The 20,134-nt window shown below is 39.3% G+C and overlaps 1 long non-coding RNA gene across 5 annotated transcripts in view; it reads right to left on the bottom strand.

Moving 5' to 3' along the window:
- LOC129026524 (uncharacterized) overlaps positions 1-20,134 on the bottom strand; it is a 37,112-nt gene that overhangs the window by 4,438 nt on the left and 12,540 nt on the right. For 3 of the 5 annotated variants that reach the window (XR_008497766.2, XR_010123518.1, XR_010123519.1), the window contains one exon: positions 785-922. This is a non-coding gene — a long non-coding RNA (uncharacterized LOC129026524). Of the gene's footprint in view, positions 1-784; positions 923-19,631; positions 19,689-20,134 lie in introns of all 5 variants that reach the window. The other 2 variants (XR_010123517.1, XR_010123520.1) reach the window with 1 other exon arrangement.

Below are 20,134 nucleotides of genomic sequence, written 5' to 3'. Positions count from 1 at the left end.
TCACAGGGCAATACATCCTCAGCTATCTTGTGTTATTTTCTTGGTTTTGAGTTTTGAAACTGTTTGAGGATTCCCCAAGATGCCAACAGTGGCCATGACTCTTGAGGTGTCTAGTAAATAGCATCCCTTGTGTCATCTCCTCTCAGGGAACAGCCCAAGGTAAGCGAATGCAGCCTCTCTGTGGAGTGGTTGGATGCACTGTACCTGGAAGGAATCTCCAGGTATACCCTTGTGCTAAAAGCAAACCCCTTAGGACATTAAGATTTTCTTATCGCAACGCTTAGTGTCCATTCCTTAGAGACACACTGCAGTCCAGGCAACTGGATGCTGATACTGAGGAAAAAATGTTCTCAGATTGGTGAAGGGAGAGAAAATATTTCAAAAGACAAAGAAACCCAACCCAGTGAGGCAGTGCAAAAACCCGCAAAGTAAAATGCCCCTCACAGACACAGTGGAGCACAGCGTAGCGGCTCCTGGTGAGACGCTCATGACCCACTTCACTGAACCAGATGGGAGCAGGGAAAATATCCCAAGTCATAGAATGGCTTGACTTGACCCTTGGGTCAGATATGTCTTTGTTTCAGTTGGCATTGACACCTTCTAATTTTGTCACTTTGAAAATATTATTGTATTTATTTTAACTTCATTTTTTCATTAACTGTAAATTATGTTTAATCAGTAGAGCTTCAAATGTATGAAAACATTTATAAACACAATTAAGTTGGTGAATTTTGAATACAATTAAGTAGTAACATATTTCATTTGTTAAAAATTGTTAACTTACCAATTTCTTCAGCAGAATGAGTGTAGTACCTTTCCCAAGTCTGTTTTTTATTTGTTTGAGAGGTGATTTGAAGCAGAATCTCACAGCTTTCTCTTGGAAATACTACCAGGTGTAAAGACAGGGATAGTCTCTCTTCCACTACAGTGGTAGGAAATGAATACATATCCACAAGCAAGTGAGGTAGATTAATTGTCAAATTACATAAATTTATCACATCAGTTATTCTTTTTTTCAAAACAGAGAACTTGTGAAAGTGAATATCTCTGTTCCATATGCCGCCAGCTGGGTGTCTGAGGGTAATGCTAAGATTTAGGAGCTGAGACTTGTACCTACTGGAAGTGTTCACATATGATTAATTCTTTACTAAATGACTTGTTATGAACATAATTAAATTACATATTTATTTTCTGAAAGGGATAGATACTTTGGCTTTTCTTGATGAGTTATAAGATGTAAGCCCCTTATAATGTTTTTATTTTATTTTATTTTTTAGATGTAGTTTCACTCTTCTTGCCCAGGCTGGAGTGCAATGGCACGAACTCGGCTTACTGCAACCTCCACTTTCCGGGTTCAAGCGATTCTCCTGCCTCAGCCTCACGAGTAGCTGGGATTACAGGCATACACTACCACACCCGGCTAATTTTGTATTTTTAGTAGAGACGGGGTTTCTTCATGTTGTTCAGGCTGGTCTCAAACTCCTGACCTCATGTCATCTGCCCGCCTCGGCCTCCCAAAATGCAGGGATTACAGGCATGAGTCACCATGCCCGGCCATAATTTCCTCTCTTTTATACCTTAGATTTGAATTATTTTTGCTGGATTCTTCAAACATGAAGAATTTTTTAAATTGAAAACTAACTGAATGACTCTAACTGGTAAGTAGAGGTCTTAGACCATTGACTAAAAGTTAAGCCCACCTTGATCCTGCAAAAGGGGACCACTGAAGGCCCAGTTGATTATTCCTGGGTGTCTGCCTTGCAGGTGTCCAAGCCTGCTCACACCAACCATGGAAGGAGCCTTTGTCACTGCCAGAAGATATAGAGCCTTGGTAAGCTGGAAGTTCACAGGCAGATGCAGTTGAGGTTGAGATAGAAGAAATGTTGGGAGATTCTTTCTAGAATGGAATTATTATTGTCCTGAGACTGTTTCTAGACTTGGTCTAAGAAGTACCTAAGAAGTATTGCAACAAAGAAAAAGTGCAAATGAGTAGAACTTTGAGGATATCAAAGGTTAGGTGGAAAAGGGCTTTATTTCATAGGGAGGAGAAAACAAGTTTACAAAGAAGGTAGGAAGGGAAGCACAGGATGGAGGGTAGCAAAATCGGATCACAGATAAGGTAATGTTTCATCTTGAAGTCAGCCTGTTCTTAGGCAGGGGTATGTATAAATAAGGGTTGTAGGTTTGCTGAGGCTGTGGGTGAGTCAAAGTTCACAGGGTGGTTGGAAGAAGAGAAAGAAGCAAAATTTTTGTAACGAGTACTTTGTTTTGACCACTGAAGACTAAATTACTGAACGGTTGTTCATTTTTAAAAATAGGAATTTGCAATCTGTGTCCATATTTGTGATAGGTTAAAAAAAACAGAGGAGAGCATCCTAAAAGTCATAATGGGAAGCACGTTTCTCTTCACTCAGCTGTTCTTTGAGAATACAAAGAATGGGGGAATTTCTTTAAATATACCTATTTCCAGGATTACCTTCACCCACAACTGTTCCTTGCCCTAGACATCTCTTCCACTTGTCTGTTTCTGAGTTATATTTCTATAATAAAGTGGTAAATATAATTAGAGTTATTTGTTAATTTTTTTTTAGTAATTCTGTCAAATTATTTAACTTGAAAAGGGGTTTATGGGAGTCTCAGATTTATAGAAGGTAGCTCAGCAGTATAGGTGGGCTTCTGGGACATGTGACTGTCCTCCGCAGTGAGAGCGGTGATGTGAGACTGAACCCTGAATTTGTGGGGTCTGTACAAGCTCTAAGTTGTGTGAGAATTAAATTTTGGGGCAACAAATGGGTGTTGGAGAATCAGTGGGTTTTCAGGGAACTTTACACATTGAGGATCAAAAGCATTGTACAAAGAGAGACAATATGGGGGCCTCTGCTGGAGAGAGACTCCAGGTGTCTCAGGGAAGGTAGGCTCTGCTCTGCACACAGCCTGCTACCCCATGCACTGCCCTGTGGTTCCAGGCATCCTCCCAGGGTGAGAAGGACCAAGGACTCTGAGGGAAGAAGTTCTGAGAACAGATGACCTCTGCCCTCCTGCCAACCTGAGGCCACCACACGTTTTTCACCCACTGAACATACGCACTGAATGTTGATGTGGTCAAGCCCCTCCCAGGACAGGACTTCGGCATCAAGATTGTTGCCACGCTACCTTTCCTCATAGACTTTCCCACCAAAAACCCACACACATGCCTACAAGACCCCTGGCATATGCTCTATCTCAGACACCGTATCTGCAGGGGCAACCTGGTTTTTTCACCATCCCAGGTTTCTGTGCCACCTGATCATAATCTCATCTTCCTGTATGGACATAGAAATAAGTCAGAACAAAGTTTCACCTAGGTCAGTATCTGTAGCATGAACCAGTCCTTCCATCAACCCTGAACTGTCTCCCAATTGTGGTTTCTTAATAGCAACTTACCCTCTTTTACCTTTTAGTTCACCTCAAACCCTTTTTTTAAGTGCACACAGTGTGCCCAAGGTCACCCCTCAGTTGCCTGAATCCAGCACCTAGTAAAATCCAGATGCCCAGTAGTTCAAGACCATGGGCCTAGACCAAGTTTTTGCAGAAGGAAATACAAGTTAGAAATGAGAGGCTCTATTGTCCCATTTGAAAATAAAAAAAAAATATATTTTTCTTTTCCCTTTTCTTAAACAATTTAATTTAGAAAACTTTTATTATTAATTTTTTGAGATAGAATCTTACTCTTTTACTTAGTCTGAAGTGCAATGGCATAATCATAGCTTACTATAACCTTAACCTCTTGGGTTTGAGCAGTCCTCCTGCCTCAACCTCTCAATTACCTAGGACTATAGGCATGCACCACCATGCCTGGCTAACTTTATTTATTTATTTATTTTTTTTTTTTCAAGACAGTGTCTTGCTCTGTGGGCCAGGCTAGAGTGTAGTGGCATGATCTTAACTCAATGCAGCCTCCGCCTCCCAGTTTCAAGGAATTCTCCTGCCTCAACCTTTTGAGTAGCTGGGATTACAGGCCCACACCAACATGCCTGGTTTATTTTTTATTGTTATTATTTTTAGGAGAGAAAGGGTTTCGCCATTTTGGCCAGGCTGGTCTCTAGGACCTGACCTCATTATCCACCTGCCTCCGACTCCCAAAGTGCTGGGATTACACACGTGAGCCAACATGCCCAGCCATATTTATTTTAGTTTATTTTTTTATGGTGACAGAATTTCACCATGTTGCCTGTACCGGACTCAAACATTTGGCTTCAAGAGATCTTCCTGCCTTGGCCTCCACAAATGTTGGGATTACAGGCATGAACCACCTTGCCTGGCCTGGAAAACTTTTATATGTACCTTTTTTTCTCTGCTTCTTTGAAATATAAGCAAATCATTTTAACAGCTAAATAAGCCTTTTGCCATTCTTCGTGACAAAAAATTGTCTTTATCTAAGACCTGGAAACTATTGCTTTGTTTTTTAATCAGGCAAAGATTTATCTATTTTTTATTTTCAGTCTTTTGAAGTAGGCACAGCTCAGTACATGTTTTTAATCCCAGTGCTTTGGGAGGCTGAGATGAGGGAATTGCTTGGGCCCAGGAGTTTGAGACCAGCCTGGGCAGCATAATGAGATTCCTTCTTTATAAATAATTAAAATAAACTAGCAGGCCATGGTGGCACAGGAGGCTGAGGTGAGATAATCATTCGAGCCTAAGAGTTTGAGGCTGCAATGAGCCATGATCCCACCACTCTACCACTGTACTCCAGCTTGGGTGACAGAGGGAAACCCTGTCTCTAAATAAAGAAGTAAATAACAAAATGTGTTTTTCCATACATAAAAATAAGTAAATAAGCAGATAAATAAAATAGACATGGATTTGCTTAGAATAAAGCTAATTAGAAGACAACAGAAAAGTGGGCACCAAAGATGGGCTTCACCCTAGCAAATGATTCCAGCCTATTAGGACACTCACAGAATATTCCCTGCAGCATGACTGACATGACAGTAGAATGTCATCATGTCAGGCTGTACCAGCGTCAGAAGACTAAACACTGTGGGGAAGAACCTCCCTTATGGAATAGTATCAAAAGGTGAGAGCCGAGCTCCTGCCCTGATGGGCTACAGAGATGAGTTCTTCAGATAACACATTGCAGAAACATGCATAGAGTGGTTTAAACTTTTTTGTGTGTAACACTTTCTCCATTTTCCTGCGAAATCCTCGCTAGTAATTATGTTAGCTTTTAAGTTTTGAGGGTCTGGTAGGACTGAAGCTGCATGCTGCAAGAAATACCTGGGGCAGGAAACTAATACAAACTGCAGCCACAGACGTAAATACTCATGGCCTAAAGTAACGTGAAAACAATACAAAAGTCTTTACTGTTATTTGCACAAGTGTGTGAAGAGACTTTCCACATAACCAACTTGCCACTGAGACTAATGAAGGCCCGATTCCACTGGAACAAGACTATGAGTTACTCATGGGAAGGCTGTAGAACAAAGCCCAGAGAGTTTTCATATTTGAGCCCGGGTCCTGGATCTGTCCCGCTCTTCTTGGATTCTCTCTGTAGAGACCCCTATGTGGCTGTTCTCAGCACAGCCCGGTGCTGGCTGAGGTTGCTGGTTTAGTGCATCTGCTCTGTTTCCAAAAAGAGGGAGGAGCTGGCCACATCAATCCGCTCCTCATCAATCTGAATGCAGCTTGTAAAAAGTGTCTAGAAACCACGCAAAGAAAAGTCAGTGGTCTTCCTTGTTTTCACTGTATGTGACACCTCCATTAGAAATTCTGCCTTTCTCTGCACTCCAGACTGGGTGACAGAGCGAGACTTCACGAAAAAAAAAAAGAAAGAGAGAGAGAGAAGGAAAGATAGAAAGAGAAAGGAAGAAAGAAAGAAAGAAAGAAAAGAAAAGGAGAAGAAAGGAGAAAAGAAAAGAAAAATTCTGCTCTTCATATTAGGCACATAAGGAGAATCTGTATAAATCTCCATCAATGAAGGAAGGCAGAGGACAAGTTAAAGTCTTGGAATTCACATCTGAGTACACAGACTCTTTCTCCAACTCTCTTCTTTTTATTCTGCCAGCTATGGCCTGAGTATGAACATGACAGATACACGAGAGTTCCAACATCTGACAATCTACTTCAGTCCAAGAAGAGTGCCCACTCTCTTGTTACCCCTACAACTCATGGTACTAAGAAGTGGTGTGGGACTGCCCAGATGAGTTGACAAGAGAGGCCTTGCGTGGAGGGACCTGTCCTGGCCTGCCCTGTGTTATTTGTAGGTGCACCCAGACAATAGCCCGGGGCATCAGGGATGAGGACTGAGTTGACATCTGGGTTATCAGATAAGACTTTTACATTGAGTCTTTGTAAGGCAGAAACTCAGAAATTTCAGGACACAATGAAAGAATATCTCAATCTCTTGAGCATCTCTCACAAACAGAGATGGATACAGAGCTGTCTCAAGAATGTGGATTCCTGGTTTCTTAACTGCTGTTGGGTTCTGTCACTAATAAAGTGTGTTAAACTCTTCAAGGTTCCATCTACTGGGCCCCTGGTTTCTGTAAGACCTACCCAAAGGCCCCACTATGGTACTGATTGCTCAGTCTCCTCTTCCATGTCAACTCTTTATTTGTACACAATTATGCAAACACAACGTCCTCTTAATTCCCTGGAAAGAAATAAATGCAGCCTGGGTTCCAGGATAGAAGAGACAGCTGGAACATTACCTTGTTTTTCTTACCATCTCTGGGACCCAATAAAAGTCACTGTGTATTCGAGGCTTCCCCAGCCTCCTAGCATGCACAGTGGGGATGATGCTATCATCTACTTCCTAGGGAATGGATTAGGTGTATATAAGATAAGACATAAAAATAATGATGTGGTGTCACCTGTAGATGATGCACACACTTAGAGATGGAAGCATTAGGAGAATAGGTGGGAGGTAACACGGGCCACAACTCAAACAGGACTGGGATCTGGCAGGGTGATCTTGGGAATGTCACTTCTCCACTGGGCCTCACTTTCATTCTGCTCCAGTACGAAGTTGAAATTAAATGTAGATATTGTCCTCTGGCATTCATATAGTTTAGCTGTGTGTCTCCACCCAAACCTCATTGTGTATTATAACCCCCAGGTGTTAAGGGAGAAACCTGAGGGGAGATGATTGGATTATGGGGACGGATTTTCCTCATGCTGTTCTTGTGATAGTGAGTGAGTTCTCACGAGATCCAGTGGTTTCACAAGCATCTGGTATATCCCCTGCTCTCAGTCACTTCACTTGTCAGCCACTGTAATTAGAAGGTTTCTGAGGTGCCCCCCCAATTATGTGGAACTGTGAGTCAATTAAACTTCTTTTCTTTATAAGTTACCCAGTCTCGGGTACTTCATCATAACAGTATGAGAATGGACTAATACAGGAATTCAACTTTACAGTGCTTTCTCTTTATATTTAGAATCATATCCATGTGCCTTATCACGCCTATGACAGGGGAAGTCTTCACAAAGTGTCCCAGAACTAGGTGGTTAGTGACTCAGTTTTCTATTGAATAAAATGGCCTACTGCCTGATGCCAGTAGTATGGCCCTTCGGTTTTGAGGAAAATATCATCTTGCAGGTTGGCCAACAAGGAGATAGGAGTCCAGCTCAAATTTGTTTTGTGATACTGGCTTTAAGTCAGTGATTAGAAAAGGCCTAAGAAGTGGGTTCTGTAGGGGATTGCTGGAAGGAAAGCAGGAATATGGAAAGTCATGAAACATACACAGTCATCTCTTCTTGCTTCCTCACAGGTCACATGCAAATTCAGGGAGAGTTAGTATGAAACACACAAAGGAAATTTGGGCTCTAACATCTGCAAACTGATTCTTCATGGACTTCAGTTGGCCATATTGGTTAGAACAATTTCAGCCAATGTTTAAAAATCTCATAAGCAGATGCAATTTTAGTGTTTCAACAAGCCGTTTCCTATTTTCATTCTGAAGATCTGTTTTTTAAGTCATTTTTTTTAACAGTGTAGGGGTTACAAATTCAGCTTCTGTCCAATGAAATACAGAAAAGGATTTCAATTTTGTATTACCTCAGGCTGCTATGCCAAAGAACAATAGATAGGCAGCTTATAGACAACAGGACTTAATTTCTCATACTTCCAGAGGTTCAAATTTGAGATCAGGGTGACAGCAGGGTTGAGCTCTGGTGATGACTCGCTAATGAATGTCAGACTGCACACTTCAGGTTTTATCCTCATTTTGTAGAAGGAGGGTGAGAGCCCTCTGCAGTTTCTTGTATAAAGCCAGTGATCTCTATATGAGGGTCCCACCCTCAGGGGTTAATTGCATCCTACCTCCTTATAGTATTACACCGGGGGTTACAATTTTAACACAAATATAGAAGAAAATTTATTGTAATTCTCAAGTTTTTTTTTCTGTCTTTGTTTTTGTTTGTTTGTTTTTGTTTTTGTTTTTGTTTTTGAGACACAGTTTCACTCTTGTATCCCAGGCTGGAGTGCAGTGGTGCGATCTCGGCTTATTGGAACCTTCGCCTCTCAGGTTCAAGTGATTCTCCTGCCTCAGTCTCCCAAGTAGCTGGGATTACAGGCATGTGCCACCACACCTGGCTCATTTTGTATTTTTAGAAGAGACGGTGGTTTCACCATGATGTCCAGGCTGGTTTCAAACACCTGACCTCAGGCGATCCACCAGTCTCAGCATCCCAAAGTGCTGGGATTACAGGTGTGAGCCACGGCACCCTGTCAAGATTTTTTTAAATCTCTCATTTTTCTACTACTGGGTTTTTCCTGTTTGCGCCCTCGATCTTTCTCTCTGTCTCTTTTTGTGTAAACCTTTTTGTCTAATTCTTTCTCTCTATTGTATTCCTCAAACACAGAAAGCAAGCTCCAATGTTATGAGATGCTCCATGCAGAGACCCACATAGCAAAGACCTTAGGGGGTGCTCAGACCAGTAGAGAGAAGGAACATCAGGCTCTCTGTCCACACTAAACCCTGCCAATTTTCACACGAGTCAGCTTAAAGGCTCATACTTTCCCAGTCCAGCTTCAGTTAAGACCACAGCCCCAGTCTCCTAAAAGACCTGAAGGCAGAGGTAGCCAGCTGAACTGTGTCCAGATTCTGGTCCACACAAATTATGAGATATTTTATGTCGTTGGAAAGTCCTGAGTTTTAAGGCAATGTTGTCAGAAAGGAGTAGATATCTAGCCTCATCTCCCAGGTCCTAGGATTCTCCATCCCTCTGCTTATATCTTCCTCAGGGTGTCTGCAGCCAAACTAGTTCCTTTGTAACCTCTGTCAAACTCACACCTATGAGTCTCTTCACTAAGGGTGGCTTCTCCCTGACACATGCTTGTGCAGATGCCTTCCTGTTGTCATCCTCATCATGGATTAAAAGTCACCCCAGTGAGGCCTGAGGTCCTCCCATGGAATAATTTTCCAGCTTTTCTTCCCAACAATCTACTTTATATTATAGTCCTTGCTCTTTTCTTTCACATATACTTGCTTTAGTATTTTTGTCCAGCTGTCCTCAGACGGTTTGGTCCTGGGTTGGGGGGTGCAGGCATGATGTAATAATTTTCTGTACCACATGTTGGACCCACCAGGTTAGCTGGCAAAGGGTGAGCGCAAGAGAAAACAGACTGGCTGTGGTTATATGGGGGATCTCTAATATCCCTTCATCCTTTCACCGCATGATAATTTGGAGGTCACTCATAACAACATGAGGTGTGTGACTCTTACTTGTTCCAGCTGCTCCAGTAAAGCTCAGTGGGCACCAGAAACAGCAGGCTGTAACCACCTCCAGGCCATCACTAATACTACAGCCCCATGCAGGAGCACTACGGAACAAATCAGGTACCTTGATTTTTGTGTCCTCAAGACACTGGTTCTTCAAGGTCCTAGGGGATAAAGTAGCAAGATCTGAAGGTCCCAAGTATAATGAGTGACCTAGGAATCCCGTTTTGCCCTCTCTTTGCCTCCACCTTTTCGGTTGTGCTATTTACTCATGAAGTATCCTCCACTTATCCAGTGAAATCATTTCCTACCACTTTCAAATGAGGACCTTAAGAACCCAACAGTAGCTGGGATTTTCGTGGACTTCAGCCTCGGAGTCCAATGCTCTGGCACATTTAACTCTGTCTCATCTTCATCTACACAAGAAGCCTCTCAAGTAGCCATGCGTCCCTCTGATTTGAAGGACCTGCAGAGAGTGGATGCATTTTTGCAGTCTCAGAGCAAGAATGCAGGCAGGCAGACACTTAAGAGTAGGTGAAATCTTCGAGGTCACCCACTTCAGGCACTCCTTTTTATGAGGAAGAAAACAGGCTTTCCTGTAGGCATAGTCTACATTAAGCTGAGGTGGAGCATAGCTCATTTTACTTCCAGGTGCCCTCAGAGCTGGATGCAGAACCCCAGTCTTGTCATCTTGAAACTAACATGGAGAGGTCCCCAAGTGAAAAGAACTCTGGATCTGCTCATTTTCTGTGCCCTTGAATGTGTAGCTACAGACTCTAATTTGCAAAACAAACCTGATAGGTAGGACGGAGCCAAGGCCTAGGAAGCTGGAGCCCTCCCTAATGCTCTGGAGCCTGCCTACCTCCCGAGATCTGGACCAGTCCCTGCCTCTTTTGGGACATCAATTTCCCAATTGTAATGAGAAATTAAATGTAAAACTGCATAAGCATATGCTCTGTGAGAATTTGGTGCCAGAGTCCTCAATACTGGATGATTATTGGGATGGGGTGGGTTTGGGCCCCATGGGTTCTCAGGCCTCCTGTCATACCCAGGGTTGTAGATGTAGAGCTCTGGACAGCCAGGTCTTCTTTCCTGAGCCAGCTGATTACAATACAATTGACCAAGGGCTCTCATCTTAAATATGGTTTCACAGGATAACCCACATTCAGCCACCACCTGCTCTGTGCTTCCTATATTTTGGGGAGCTGATGAAAACCCCAGAATATTGAGGGAGCCCAAGAAACTAGACTTGTGGGCCTGGAGAAAAGAAAAAAAACACTTTTCTATTTCTCCCAAACTGTAGAATCTCTTGTGAAATATTTAACTTTGATTATGTCAGAGCTTGATAATATGTTCATGTGTTAACAGATGCTTAAATTTATTTTTTCTGTGACGTGTGGGATAAGGTCTTTGCCATGTTTTAAATGAACTTCTAAAAGCTCTCTTCAGAGTGGAGACGTGAGCATCTTTGTGATATAAACTGCACAAATATGTTGCCAGTTTTATCTTTCTGTTTTTGTTAAAATGTTTTGTTTTATTCTAGTTTGGATGTCTTTTCGGGTTTTGTTTTGTGGCTATTTATTACTACAATGTAACTTCTCCTCTATTTGAATGACAGGTTTGTACATTCTCAATAAAATATTTTGGTAAAATCTTTGTAAATACTGTGTAGTCAATTTTACATTACATAAACATAAAACAGTCAAGACTATCATGATGAAAAAGAAAGACTGAGTTCTTAAAAAGTAAAATACGAAACAGCTAAAGTAGAGTGTAAAGGGAAACTTATAGCACTAAATGCCCACAAGAGAAAGCAGAAAAGGTCTAAAATAGACACCGTAACATCACAATTAAAAATACTAGGGAAACAAGAGCAAACAAATTCAAAAGATAGCAGAAGACAAGATTTAAGATCAGAGTAGAACTGAAGGAGATAGAGACACAAAATCCCGTCAAAAAATCAATGAATCCAGGAGCTGGTTTTTTGAAAAGATCAAGAAAATAAGTAAACTTCTAGCCAGACTAATAAGGAAGAAGAGAAGAATCAAATACATGCTAAAAGAAATGATAAAGGGGATATAACTATTGATCCCACAGAAATAAAAAGTATCATTAAAGAATATTATAAATACCTCTTTGCAAATTAACTAGAAAATCTAGATGAAACGGATAAATTCCTGGACACGTATACCCTCTCAAGTCCAAACCAGTAAGATGTCGAATCCCTCAATAGGCCAATAACAAGTTCTAAATTTGAGACAGTAATTACAAGCCTACCGACTAAAAGAAGTCCAGGACCAGACGGATTCATGTCCGAATTCCACCAAAGGTACAATGAGGAGCTGGTACCATTCCTTCTGAAACTATTTCAAACAATAGAAAAAGGGGTACTCCTCCTTAACTCATTTTACGCGGCCAGCATCATCCTAAAACCAAAACCTGGCAAAGGCACAACAAAAAAAGAAAATTTCAGGCCCGTATCCCTGATGAACATCGACGCGAAAATCCTCAATAAAATACTGGCAAACCGAATCCAGCAGCACAACAAAAAGCTTATCCACCACGATCTAGTCAGCTTAATCCCTGGGATGCAAAGCTGATTCAACATATGCAAATCAATAAATGTAATCCATTACATAAACAGAACAAATGACAAAAACCACATGATTATCGCAACAGATGCAAAAAAGACCTTTAATAAAATTCCACACCTCTTCATGGTAAAAACTCTCAATGAATTATGTATTGATGGAACCTATCTCAACATCATGAGAGTTAATCATGACAAATGCAGAGGCAATATCATACTGAATGGGCAAAAACTGGAAGCATTCCCTTTGAAAACCTGCAAAAGAAAAGAACACCATCTCTCCCCACTCCTATTCAATATTGAATTGAAAATTCTGGCAATCAGCCAAAGAAAGAAAGAAAGAAAGCGTATTAAAATAGGAAGTCAAATTGTCTCTGTTTGCAGATGACATGATTGTATATCTAGAAAACCCCCTCATCTCAGCCCAAAATCCCCTTAAACTCATAAGCAACTTCAGCAAAGTCTCAGGATACAAAATCAATGTTCAAAAATCACAAGCATTTCTATACGCAATAATAGGCAAACAGAGAGCCAAATCATGTGTGAACTCTCATTCACAATTGCTACAAAGGGAATAAAATACCTAGGAATCCAACTTAAAAGGGATGTAATGGACCTCTTCAAGGAGAACTACACACCACTGCTGAAGGAAATGAAAGAGGACACAAACAAACGGAAAACAATCCGTGCTCATGGATAGGAAGAATCAATATTGTGAAAATTGCCATATTGCCAAAGAAATTTATAAATGCAGTGCTATCCCCATCAAGCTCCCGTTGACATTCTTTACAGAATTAGAAAAAAAAAACTACTTTAAATTTCATATGGAATCAAAAAAGATCCTGCATAGACAAGACAATCCTAAGCAAAAAGAACAAAGGTGGAGGCATCACGCTAGCTGACTTCAGACTATACTAAAAGGCCACAGTAACCAGGACAGGATGGTAGTAGTAAGAAAACACAGGATCTTACTCTATCTCCTGGGACAGAGTGCAGTGGTGAAATCACAGCTCACTTTAACCTCAAATTTCTGAAGTCAAGCAGTCATGCCATCTATGTATCCTGAGTAAATATGACCACAGTTGTGCACACTACCACTCCTGTACAGTTTCTTTAAAAAAAATTTGTACAAACGGAATGTTGCTATATTGCTTCGGGTGGTCTCAAACTCGTGGTCTCAGGCAATCCTACTGCCTCAGTCTGAATGTGCTGGCATGAGCCACCATACCTGGAATTTTTTCTCTTTTAAGAAAAAACGACTTTAAATAATTAATAGGAAAATAAAACAAAGAAAGGTATTGCATAACGATAAAGGGTTCAATTCAACAAGAAGTCTTATCTATCCTAAATGTAGATGCACCCAACTTTGGGGAACATAGAGTTATACAACAAGTACTGCTAGACCTACAATAAGACTCAAGTAGACACACAATAATAGTAGGGGAATGCAACTCCCCACTAAGTGTTTGGCAGATCATCTAGGCAGAAACTTAACGAAGAAATTCTGGAGTTTGATTTGACATTTGATCAATTCAAACTAGTAGACATTTATAGTATATGCCACACATCATCTATGGAAAGTAAATTCTTCTCATCTGCTCACAGAATATACACTAGGATTGACCACTTCCCAGCCATAAAGCAATTATCCATGCATTTTTTAAAAATTAAAATTATGCCAACCATACTGTCAGACTGTCAGACCACAATGGAGCAAAGATAAAAATCAATACCAATAAAATCTCACAAAATTACAGAATGATATTGAAATTAGACAACTTGCTCCTGAATGAATTTTGGGTAAACAACAAAATTAAGGCAGAAAATTTAAAAAACTTTGAAATAGATGAAGAGACACAATATAACAAAATGTCTGGGATGTAGGAAAAGCACTGTTAAGAGGAAAGTTGGGAGTGCTAAATACCTACATCAAGAAGTTAGAAAGATCTCAAACTAACAATTTAAAATCACACTTAGAGAAACTAGAAAAATAAAAACAAACTAACCCCAAAGCTAGCAGAATGGGAAAAATATTCACAAATTATGAACCTGACAAAATCTAATACTCAGAACCTGTAAGAAACTTAAAGAATTCACAAGCAAAAAATTACCCCATAAAAAAGTGGGCAATAACAGACACTGTTCAAAAGAATACATACAAGTGGCCAAATAACATGAAAAATGCTCATCATCACTAACCATCAAGGAAATGTAAATAAAAACCACAATAAGACACCATCGTACACCAGTTAGAATGGCTTTTGTTAAATCGTAAAATGATAATACATGTTGAAGAGGTTTTAGAGGGAAAAAAATCACTTATACACTGTTTATAGGAATACAAATTTGTTCAGCCACAGTGGAGAGCAGCTTGGAGCCTTTCCAAATAACTGAGAGTTAAACTATGATTCAACCCAGCAATTTCACCGCTGGGTATATACCCAGAAGAGAATAAATTATTCTACCAAAATAGCACATGCACTTGTTGGTTCATTACTACACTATTTATAAGAGGAAAGACATGAATCACCTTAGGTGTCTAATAATGGTAATTTCTTTTTTTTCTGAGATGAAATCTCACTCTGTTGCCCAGGCTGGAGTGCAGTGGCATGATCACAGCTCACTACAACCTCCGCCTCCCAGGTTCAAGCAATTCTCCTGCCTCAGCCACCCGAGTAGCTGGGACTATAGGCCCGTGCCACCACGCCCGGCTAACTTTTATATTTTCAGTAGAGACGGGGTTTCATTATGTTGTCCAGGATGGTCTCGATCTCCTGACCTCATGATCCACCCACATCAGCCTCCCAAAGTTCTGGGATTACAGGCGTCAGCCACCGTGTCCACCCTATTAATGGTAAATTGAATATAAAAAGTGTCACATGTACACCAATACTACTTAGCAAAAACCAAAACGAAACAAAACAAAACAAAACTTGTCCTTTGCAGCAACGTTAATACAACTAAAGGCCATTATACACAGCAAATTAATGCAGAAATGGAAAATGAAAATACTGCATGTTCTCACTTATAAATGGAAATTAACACCGGCTACAAATGGACATAAAAACAAAAATAATAGACAACCCTTAGAGGGTGGAGAGAGGGAGGGACCAAGAACTGAAAAACTGTCTACTTAGTACTATGCTTACTGCCTGGGTGATGGAATTCCTCACATTTCAAACCTCAGCATTATAAAAAATACCCATGTTAAAAACCTGTGTAGGTACCTCCTAAATCTAAAATAAATTTGAAATTCTAAAAAGAGGTCTTACTCTCTCACCCAGACAGGAATACAACACCATGATTATAGCTCAATGCAGTCTCATATTCCTGGTGAACTCAAGCAATAGTCTTACATCACCCTCAACTTCCTGAGACTACAGGAACATTCCGCCATGCATGGCTAATCTGTAGAAATATTTTTTACATACAGCTTGTCACAATATTGCCCAAGGTGGTCTCAAACTCCTGGCCTTAAGTAATTGATATTGTTTGGCTCTGTGTCCCCGACCGAATCTCACCTTGAATTGGAATAATCCCCACTTCTCCTGGAAAGGACCCAGTAGGAGATAATTGAATCATGGAGGTAGGATTTTCCCGTGTTGTTCTCATGATAGCAAATAAGTCTCATGTGATTTGATGGCTTTATAAGTGGAGGTTCCCCTGAACAAAGTCTGTTGCTTGCTTCAATAATGGTGAGACCTCCCTAATCATGTGAAACTGTGAGACCGTTAAAACGTTTTTCATGATAAATTACCTAGTCTTGTTTTTGTCCTTATTAGCAGTATAAGAATGGTTTAATACAGTAGTCCTCTTGCCTTAGCTTTCAAAGTAGCTGGAATTACATGCACATGTCACTGTGCCTGGCTAAAACACCTAGCTTAAAGATGCTCAGTCAGCTAAAGAAGAACATAGAAAACTAAACAGAAAAAGAAAACAATGCATGAAGATAATGAGATTATCAACGAAGTGATTAAAGGTACAAAATCGAAACATAAAGTGTGGAGCTGAAAAGTAAAATACCTGAATTTAGAGATTCACTAGAAGGTCCAGCAACAGGTTTGATCTAGCAGGAAAAAATCCAGCAAGCTTGATAAGAAGTCATTTGAAATTATAGGCTGTGGAGGCTAAAAATAATTTTAAAAATTAAGAGAGCCTAAGGGACTTATGGGATACCATTAAAATGGCCAATATACTTATAATGGGAATTCTAAAATAAAAAGAGAGAAAAGAGAGCAGCAAAGTTATTTCAATAAACAAACAGTGGCTGAGAACTCTCAAAATTTGAGGGAGAAAATGACCTAAAATTTAATGAAACTTTACCAATTCTAACTATATTCTTTGTTATTATAATGAAGATGCACAGAATATTTTACTTCTGCTATATATTTGACATAACAAGGCTTAAAAGTGACTGTAATCTGTGCCAATTGATTTATAATACAAAATGATATAATTTGTGACATCAAGAAAACACTTAGGGAGCCATAAAGAGGCAGGCTTTTATAGGCAATAGTAGTTATTCTTGGTAATATCTATAGTAACAACAAAGAAAATACCTATAGCACTTAGGATTTTGAGACTAGTCTGGGCAACATGGCAAAACCCTGTCTCTGTGAAAAATAACAAAAATTTGTCAGGAGTAGTGGTGCGCATCTGCAATGTTATTGAATTTGTTTAGTAGTTCTAATAGTTTTTGGTGTAGTGTTTAGAGTTTTTCACATATAAGATTAGTTTGTCCACAATCAGATTCCATTTGACTTCGTCCTTTCCAATTAGTATGAGTTTTAGTTCTTCCTCTTGCCTAACGTCCTTGCCTAGGACTTCCCGTACTATGTTGAATAAGAGGGCTGAAAGTGGGGGTGATTTGTGTTGTTCCAGATCTCAGAGAGAAAGCTTTCAGCTTTTCCTTATTCAGTATAATGTTAGCATTGCTTTGTCATAAATGGCCTTTATTGTGTTGAGGCACATAACTTCTATTCCTAATTTGTTAAGAGGTTTCATCATTATGAATATGGAATTTCATCCAACGCTTCTTCTGCATAGGCAAAAGGAACAAAAATTAAAATACTTAATGTGATGTTCAATACAGGGTGTCAAATTGATTGGAGGATGGAAAGCATTGATCCTGGGTGTGCCTGTGAGGGTGTTGAAAAACGTGATTAACATTTGAGTCAGTGGGCTGGGAAAGGGAGACCCACTTTTAATTGGGTGAGCACCATCCAATGAGCTGCCAGTGAATATAAAGCAGGCAGAAAAATGTAAAAAGGAGAGACTGGCCTTGGTTCCCAGCATACATCTTTCTCCTGTGCTGGACGCTTCCAGCCCTCAAACACCAGACTCCAAGTTCTTCAGCTTTGGGACGTGGACTGCCTCTCCTCGCTCCTCAAACTTGCACACAACCTATTGTGGGATCTTTTGATCTCTCCAGGGAAGCCCGACTAATACACCTGGAAACAAACTTAACTAAAAAGGTAAAGGATCTCTACTCTGTGAACAACAAAACATGGATAAAAAATATAAAATACTAATGAATACATGAAAAAATCCTGTGTTTATACACTGGAATAATACTGTTAATATAGCTACCCAAAGTGATCTACAGACATAACGTGATTTTTATCAAAATATCAATGACAGTTTTTCACAGAAATAGAAAAAATATTTTAAATTTGTGTGGATCCACAAAAAACTCTGAATAGACAAACAACTTTGAGCAAAATAAGCCAAGCTAAAGGCATCACTTTATCAAACTTCAAAACTTCCTATAAAGCTACAGTAACCAAAACAGCACTGTACTGGCATAAAAACAAACAAATAGACTAATGTGCCCAATAAGCCCAGATGTTAATTTATGCACCTAAAGCCAACTGATTGTCAATAAAATTGCCAAGCCCACACTTTAGGGAAAAGCTAATCTCTTCAATAAATGGTGCAGGGCCATTTAAATATTTATATTCAGAAAAATTCTACTAGACCATTGGGCCTTGCCATATATGAAAATCAACTCAAAATAAAGACTTAAATGTAATGCCATAAATTATGAAACTATTAGAGAAAAACATAAAAAAACTTTATAACATTGGACTGGGAAAGGATTATTAAAATAAGATGTCAAAACCTACGCAACAAAATCAAAAATAAGCAAACAACATTATGTCAAACTAAAATGCTTTTTCATATTAAAAAGACAACTAAAAGATTGAAGAGACAGCTTAGGCAATGAAAGAAAACGTTTTTAGGCTATACATATGACAAAAGGCTAATATTCAGAATATATAAGAAACTTTAAAATCTCAAAATAAATACACTTATAATCTAATTTTAAAAAATGCAAAAGATCTTAACAGACGTTTGTCAAAAAGAGATACAAAAATGGCTAACTGGAACATAAAAAGATGTTCTACATTACTAATCAGCAAAGAAATGCAAATCCAAACCACAATGAGGTACCACCTCACTCCCATTAAAATGGCTATAATAAAAATAAATAAATAAATAAAAAGTACTAATGAGGATATAAAAACTAGTGAATGTATACATTGTTGGTGGAATTGTAAATTAGTATGGCCATTATAGAAAATAATATGGAGGTTTCAGAAAGAAATTGAAAATAAATCTATTATATGATCCAGCAATTTTACTTTTGGCTGTATATCCAAAAGAAAGGATATCACTGTGTCAAAAAGATATTTTCATTCTCATGTTAATTACAGAACTATTTATAATAGCTTATATATGGAATCAATTCAAATGTACAGCAACAGATACATAGATAAGGAAAATGTAATTTATATACACAGTGAAATCCTATTCAGCCATAAGAAAGGATAAAATTCTGTCAGTTAAGAGAGCATGGATGAACCTTGAACATACCACGTTAAGTAAAATAAGGCACATAGAGAAACACAAGTACTTTATGATCTTATTATCTCACTCATTTGTGTAACCTGAAAAAAAGGGATGATATAAGCAAATAGTACAACGCGGGTTACCAGAGACTGAAATAGGAGGACGGGAAAAGGCTGCTTAGTGTTACAATTAGACAGGAGAAAGAAGTTTTTGTTTTTTATTACACGGTAGAATAATAATAATTAATGAAAAGGTATCGCATATTACAAAATACCTAAAAGAGACCACTTGTGGTGGCACATTCCTGCAATCCATACATTTTGGGAGACTGAGGTGGGAGAATCACTTGAAGACAGAAGTTCAAGATGAGCCTGGACAACATAGTGTGACCCTGTCTCTGTGAAAAATTAAAACATTATCCAGGCATGGTGGCAGGTTCCTGTAGTCCCAGCTAATTGGGAAGCTGAGGTTAGAAGATTGTTTGAGGTTACTTGAGCTAGGATTGCACCACTGCACTCCAGTCTGGGTGTTAGAGCAAGATCCTGTCCCTAAAAAAAGTTAATACATAAAGATAAAATAAAATAGCTAGAGAAGAAGCTTTTGAATGTTCTCACCACAAAAACAACACATGCATGAGGCAATAAATATACTAAGTACTCTGATTTTTATTGCTATACAACATACATACATAATTGTTTCCCCAAAATATGTACAATTAAATGTGTCAATTTTAAAAAATGAAGACTATAATGTAAAACCTATAGCTCTAAAATTCCTAGCACAATACAGAAGGGTGAAGCTTCATGACAATTGGTCTTGGCAATAATTTGGGGGATGTAACATCAACGGATCAGACAACAAAAGCAAGGGAATACACATAGTACTAAATCAGTGTGAGAAAAATATCCCAAACAGGCAAAGCAGAACATGGAATAGATATATGCACAATTATGTACATTGTAGTATTACTCACAAACATACTACCTGGAAGCAA

The sequence above is a fragment of the Pongo pygmaeus genome, chromosome 14 (genome assembly GCF_028885625.2).
Source record: "Pongo pygmaeus isolate AG05252 chromosome 14, NHGRI_mPonPyg2-v2.0_pri, whole genome shotgun sequence".
Lineage (NCBI taxonomy): Eukaryota > Metazoa > Chordata > Mammalia > Primates > Hominidae > Pongo > Pongo pygmaeus.
This window is presented reverse-complemented; position numbering and strand designations above follow the sequence as displayed.